Genomic DNA, 6,906 nt, shown 5'->3' on the forward strand with positions numbered 1-6,906 from the left:
ACACGGTAAGATTAGTAGTAACTTTTAATCAAACTTGATGGTTCGGGCATTCCAAAAGCTTTTCCCTATATGTATGACAGGGTTTAAGAAATCTCAGGCGCCAGATCGCCATGGTGACTAGAAAATCGGTACTGGCAACAAAATTTTTCTAAATGTGATTGCTGAATTGGAGTCTGAGGATAACGCAAAATTTTCCGATTTCATTACTGTATCTCTTTTAATATGCGAAGGAGTTATAAAGCACTAGAAAAGCAGAAAAACATTACAATGTCATTTAGCGCCTTTTTTTTTTGAGCAAAAACTGCTTGGCTCCTGAGAAATTTGGCTAGCACCTAAATATTTTGATTTGTCCAGCCTTGATATATGAGATAGAGAAAATGTGATCACAATCACATGGGAGGGGTGCACCTACGTTACTGGGTTGTGTACATAGTGTGAAACAAATATGAGTTTCTCATCATCTTGTAAATTCTTTACCAAATTCTAAAGCTGTTCGCCTCAACATTAGGCCAAATTTTATCTTCTTTTCCAATGCTCTTACTTGCTATAAAACATATCTTCATATTTTGGGCATTATCTACAAGGTACTAAACGATTTTCCATAGAAACCTACAGGAAATCAAGTTTCAGCTAACGATTGCTCCCAATCAGTAAAATAACAAAAACATCACAGGCATATTTTCCTAGGTACTCCAATTCAGCTGAAGAGAAATTTTTCATTGAAATCAATAAAGCGATTCCGAGAAAAAAACTAAATTAACGCTCGACTACGCAGCCACCACTACAGAGAATACTGCCAGTACTCAAAAGAAAGAAAAAATTATATATATATTTGAAACATGCTGTATCTCAAGCATCTCTGGAGAGAATCAGTCAAAAAAATCATTACATGGAGATAAACATTACAGAATGTACGTGGAAATGTTTTTGGTCTCGTATACACACATCACTTCCCAGGAAAACTGTCCCACGACCACGCATATCTTTTCTTCCCTCCCTCTAGAATTCATGGAATATTCAGACATTCGCGGAAGAATTCCCGCCATCTCATTTTTTCTGGCAATAACTGCGGAACTTCCCAAACTTGGCGGTGAAGTGGGAAAAACATTGAAGCCATCGGAACACCGACCTGGTGCAAATTTGGAAAACATCCATCTCTATACAGAAGAATCTGAATGACTCACTAAATTAAATCATTCTTTTCTTCTACTATAATGGGGGGGGGGGGTAAATTTTATTTACCATGATTATATACATAATAATGTGAGAAACAAATTCATCAAGAGATCCTGTGAATCCGTACTGATGAACACAAGTATGAATGAATAATTAAAATGCAATTTCAAGGACAGAACAAACAAATAAACAAAAAGGGAGGGGGGAGAAAAGATTGATAAATACATCGAAATTAATTCTGCATCTATGAACAAGTATACAATCAAAATACAGTACGGCATTTCAAATATACAGTATACTTTCATATTATTCATTATGAATGAAGAATATGAAATGCTAGAATGATTGCGAGAATTTTTAGCGACTTCGCCAAAGGAGGCAAACAGCAGGAAGTGTATATAGAGATTGATAAAATTGGATTTTTCACTGACTTATATAGTTGGTTTTTTTTCAAAAATGGTCGTTGATGTTAGCTATTGAGAAAAGATAATTTTTTAAAACGTTTCTTTCAGTAATGGTATGGAAGGGGAAAAAATAATATGCGGTAGTTTGTTATAAAATTTCAGAATAAGGTATGTAAAATGGTTTTTCTTCACTGTTTCATGTATTAAAGGAACATTTCAAATGTCATTGTATCTATTTGATGTCTTTGATAAATTAAGGAGAAGGCCGAGTTGTTTTTTTAGTAAGTAGGAGAATCGATTTATAAAAATATAAATACCGCAATGGGATTATGTTGCCGGTAGAGATCGAATGACGGAGTTGAGTAATTGCCAGTTAGTGATCGAATTATTTTCTTTTTGGTCTGAATGATAGGTCGCAACGTACTTATGTAGCCCCAAACAGTTAGTCCATATAATAGATGAGAAAGAAAAAGGGAATAGTAATATGACAACAAAAAATGGGTATTTAGATAATGTTTCAGATAATAAAATTTATAAACTATTCTTGAAATTATTATCCGCTAGCGTTCAAAAAAATGTGACAGATATGCAGTTAATGTTACAATTAACAAATGTACTTACACGAGTAAAATAATTGGATTTTTATCAATACAACTTGATGAAAATTTTTAGGCATAGATAAATAATCTCGGTTAAAAAAGAATGTAAATTACAGACATTGTTCAAAACAAAACCACATTTTTTTTTAGTATTTAGGGGTAGGGAGGTGGAATTACACTTATTCCTCCATGTGAAAGCTGAAATTGTAGTGAATTACTTATAGTTGAGTCAGAAAAGTATTACCATATGAAATACGAGACAGCAAAAGCATCTCGTCCTAAAAACTTTATGTATGTAAAACACTTCCCGCGGCTAAGAAATAAAGTGAAAGTCAAGAGAATATAAACACTATATCAAAAAAAAAAGATGTCGCTCGATCTCTGGCGTAAAATTACGTTGTAGAAGAGGAAAAAGTTTTAAAAAGAAAAAAAAGCAACGCTATCATAAGGATTCGGACCAACGCTGCCGGCGGGTACGGAAACAAATGAAAAGAACATAAGTGGATAGCTTTTGAATGAAATTAACCGCCTTGGTTAAACCAGTCAGCTCGCTTGATTTACCTTTTGTGTTCTAGCTGCGAACACAATGCGGTGACGTCGAAATCGCCGGGCTCGCAGTCAAAAACAAATTAGAGGAGGAAAAAAATTATTCAGGAAGCTCGAAATCTATGCAACGATAGCTAAAGAAAAGTTCGATTTTTTTCCCCCCCCGTAACGTTAAAACACCGGACGCCACTCGGGCACAAAAACACAACGATTTACGAGAGCTTCAGGAGGAAGACTTCCCCAAAACGCAACTTTATATCAGAGGTGGGCAACCTGCGGCACGCCATGATACTAAGTGTGGCACGCAAAAGTGTTTCCCCTAAGAAAAAAAATCCACAAATTTGGAAAAATATTACGTGTTACGGTCCAATTTCGAAGTCTGCCCGTTTTCTGAAGTCTGGGTAATGTACGAAGTGCGCTGGACATTTCGTAAATACGATAGACGTCGAAACTCAAACCGTAACATCTACAGCAGTGGTTTCCGAAATGTGGGTCGCAACCCCCAGTTATGAAAAAGTCCGAATAAAAAATTTATTTTTTGCAACGTATGTAAAAATATGTCAAACTAAAAAATGTCTCAACTCAAATGAACAGCTACTTAGCATACATGTATAATATAGTGTAATTTTTACCAAATTCTAGATGTAATATAATCAATAGAGCAAGTTAATAATTATACTGGGGAATCCAGAAAGAATAAACCAATTTTAAAATATTTAAAAAAAATTTAAAACACAGAACGCGATGAGTAGTATGTGAATGTATAGGAGAAATGTCCACATTTTATATTATGAACCATTAGTAACGCTTGTGAAGCTCTTTATAACGCCTTTATGAAGCTCTTTCGGTGAAGTGCAGTCATTGAAAATATTGGGACGGCTTAAAAATACCGGGAAGAGGAAAGTTAGGAGCAAAAATTATTGTAGGGAGTATACCGAGTATTTTCTATAATAAAAAATACAGTATTGTAGTCGAAAAATAATTTTGCATATTAAAGCAAAGGTGGCTGCGCCACAACCATGGAAATGTTATGGATATTCAAAAATAATATAACACAAATCAACTAAAATTCTTCTTACAAAAGGAAAAATGTTCTTGCACTGGGCCCTGCGTTTGGTAATGGTGATCCTGAGTATGGTTACCGACTCAGTACTATTACGAAGCGTAAGATAGGTATTCCGTTCTAACTTGCAGCTCTGCTGATATCTTCCACAGGGTAAAAAACATGTGGTTAGTTTGAAATCTCATTTTGCCGAAAAATAATTTGAATTCACTCATCGCGGAAAATAAAGCAAATTCATTAACAAAAAAAATCAAGACTGTCCCGGAAAACAAGACACTATGTTGGGGGGGGGGGCGATAAAATTCTTGTCAAAAGGGGGTCGCGCTTCAAAACATTTGGGAACCACTATTCTACAGAGTTTTACTTCACATTGCACTGACAAGTTTAAAAAAATACACGTTCGAAAAAACAAAAAAATTAGAAAAAATAAAAAAGCTCAAATTTTTTTTTATCATCTTAAAAATTTTACGACACCGATTTCATCAAAATATAGGACAGCCCTGTATATACGTAGACTGACGATCCTAAATGAGAGCAATGATAAAAATAAAAGTGGCAAGAGTGAAATTTTTTTTATGTCAGAGAGAGGCACGTGTAGTTTTTCAAAACGTGTTTGTTAATTCAAAATTAACAACCTTCTTCGAACCTGAGACACCATCGTCTTAGATCAAAGTAAATAATAGAAAAAAGTTCTACTCATTACTCGTTTTTACAAAAAATAAAAATCACTATCTTTTACACGTACATCATCGAAATTCCAGTAGTTATGGGTTCAGGCGAAGTTCGGGGACAATATCTCAAAACGTTCACAAATGCGGTTTTCTTTTCTCGGTGTGGGGGAGAAAACGGATTTCCAACCAGGAGAATCATCACTCGCGCCTGATTTATCGACAATGAGCGGTATTTCTAAGCACGTGGAACCCTTTGAGCGCTTTCGGTGCACGAAAGGGAAAGATTAAAAATATAGAAGAAAAATTTTTTTTCGGTAAGCGTTGGAGATTACAATTTCTAAGTGCACAATTATTGATGTAATCCAAAGGATTCAAAACGCTTTTCTGAAGTTTTCTTTCACAAAATTTTTTCAAAACACCCGATTTCGCCCACACAATCGAGAAATCAATTTTTTATAACATCAAAATTCACTCACGTGCTATATGTATTGCAGGGATTAACAAATCGAAAACATTTTAAGCGCCAGTTGAATTTCTTAGGAACAAGAGTGATTTTATTCTCAATAAAAAGTCCTAAATTATTTTTTTCTACTTTTCCGGTACTCCTCCGGTTATAAGGCACTGTCATGAAATCGGAAAATTTTGTGTCATTCAGACTCCAATTTAGCAATCGCATATAGAAAATATTAGGCGTCTATACCGACTTTGTAGTTACCATGGCGACCTGGCGTCTGAGATTTGTCAAGTCCTTCTGTATACACAAGCAGGTGCACACTGTCAGCAACAATGCTAAGATAGGCTCCAGCGCTAAGGGACATTTCCAGTGCTATCAACCCCTGAACGTTCATGTTGTGATATCTGGGAAATTTTCAATCGATGTTTTTGAGGAATTGAATAAAATTCCAGTAAAACACGAAAACATCCACTCACGATCGCAGCAGGTCTAGACCAGGCACGTGCCCGAGCAGTAGTGCAAAATTTTGAAGCTTCTCAGTCAAACGCCGACTCAAATAGGAAAAAAGAAATTGTAATGAGGCAAGCATAAAATGTAACGCAAACAGTTTACAGAGAGATAACATCGTTGTTTAAGTATTTACAAAAACAAGTGAAGGAAAAAAAGATAATATTTATCTTTAAAAACAAGCACGCTTCGAGTACAATCACAATTTTGATGATAAAAGGGCTACTTGACAAAGCATTGATGGATCATTCAGAAGCAATTCGCATTGACCATCAAAAAGCATCAAATACAAGTTATCTTTCTCACAAATATGCGTGAAAACTGTCAAAACTACAAACAAAAATATTTGATGTCTCTCCCCCAGCCCCCACTTTTTTTTTGCACACCACCTAGATTTTCGAGAGAGAGAAAAAATGTTTTGAAATTGGAGGAGTCGGGAATCGGTCTATTTTTTGAACGCTGTGACTGAAGGAAGAAACATTTTATTTATTTTTTTACTTTATTTCTACTATGCTAATGCCAAGGGGTCAAAATGAGATATCAATGCTTCACCTTTATTTTCGTTTTCATAATATATAAATTGGATTTTGAGCAGAAGGGAGAAAGGTGGGGAAGAGATATACCTGTCATCAAAAACAACTGTTCGTGATAGGTTTCTTCCTTGAAAAAAAAAGAAAAAGACCAAGTTAGTGAAAAAGGGTTGAAGAGTTGACTGTCAGTATTTTTTTTTTTAATTGGTTCAGGTGAGAACCATGCCTTGCAGCTCATTTCGAATACAGCCACGTCAAAACTGCTTATATACATATATTCGGAGAGATAACATCGTTAAAGCTGAATACTCCGATACGTTGAAAAACTACGGAATTGTGTACCTGATTTATCGAGAAAAGACATTTCTGGTTGTTAGAGTTATGGATTCTTGAAAGGTCAAGTTATCACCATGGCTTCTCGCCCTAAAAATGCATTCTATCCTAACAATCGTAGAAGTGGTCGACTTTCGTTTTCGTTAATTTTCCCCATTTCATGGAACGAAGGCTAGGGTAGTGATCAAAGAACAACTCTGTCAAAGAACAACTCTGACAATTTTTCACCCAGAAAAATTGTCAAATGCGTTATGCTGTATGAAGGTCCTTTAACTGGTTCATAAAAATCGCACTTCCCTACTTAACACAAATGAATTCTATAGATCTTCCGTCTGGCAGTCGAGTGGTGAAGGAGCTAACCGTACAGGTCTGTGTTCGAATCCCGGTTCCGGCATGGATGTTAACTAACACTAATAAATTCCCTGAACTGATCATACGGATCTCTTAGAAATGTGTGAAGATCACGTTAAGAAAAGTATCTGCACTCGCATAATTTTTAATAAAACCACAAATCAGATCATTGTCTACAATCAGTTTGCCGAGGTGAGACCACCGATCATTAAAAAAAGTCTTTCTAACACAAAATATCTGTCACTTCATGGAACCAGTGGCAGCAAAAAATT

At 35.5% G+C, this 6,906-nt stretch overlaps 1 protein-coding gene across 2 annotated transcripts in view; it reads right to left on the reverse strand.

Moving 5' to 3' along the window:
* The window catches only part of pum (pumilio), a 134,366-nt gene that overhangs the window by 103,566 nt on the left and 23,894 nt on the right, over positions 1–6,906 (reverse strand). The gene's annotated exons all lie outside the window — the stretch shown is intronic.

This window comes from Pholcus phalangioides, unplaced genomic scaffold (assembly GCF_987345545.1).
Source record: "Pholcus phalangioides strain wild (caught in Gottingen) unplaced genomic scaffold, Ppha-v1.0 ptg000024l_1, whole genome shotgun sequence".
Lineage (NCBI taxonomy): Eukaryota > Metazoa > Arthropoda > Arachnida > Araneae > Pholcidae > Pholcus > Pholcus phalangioides.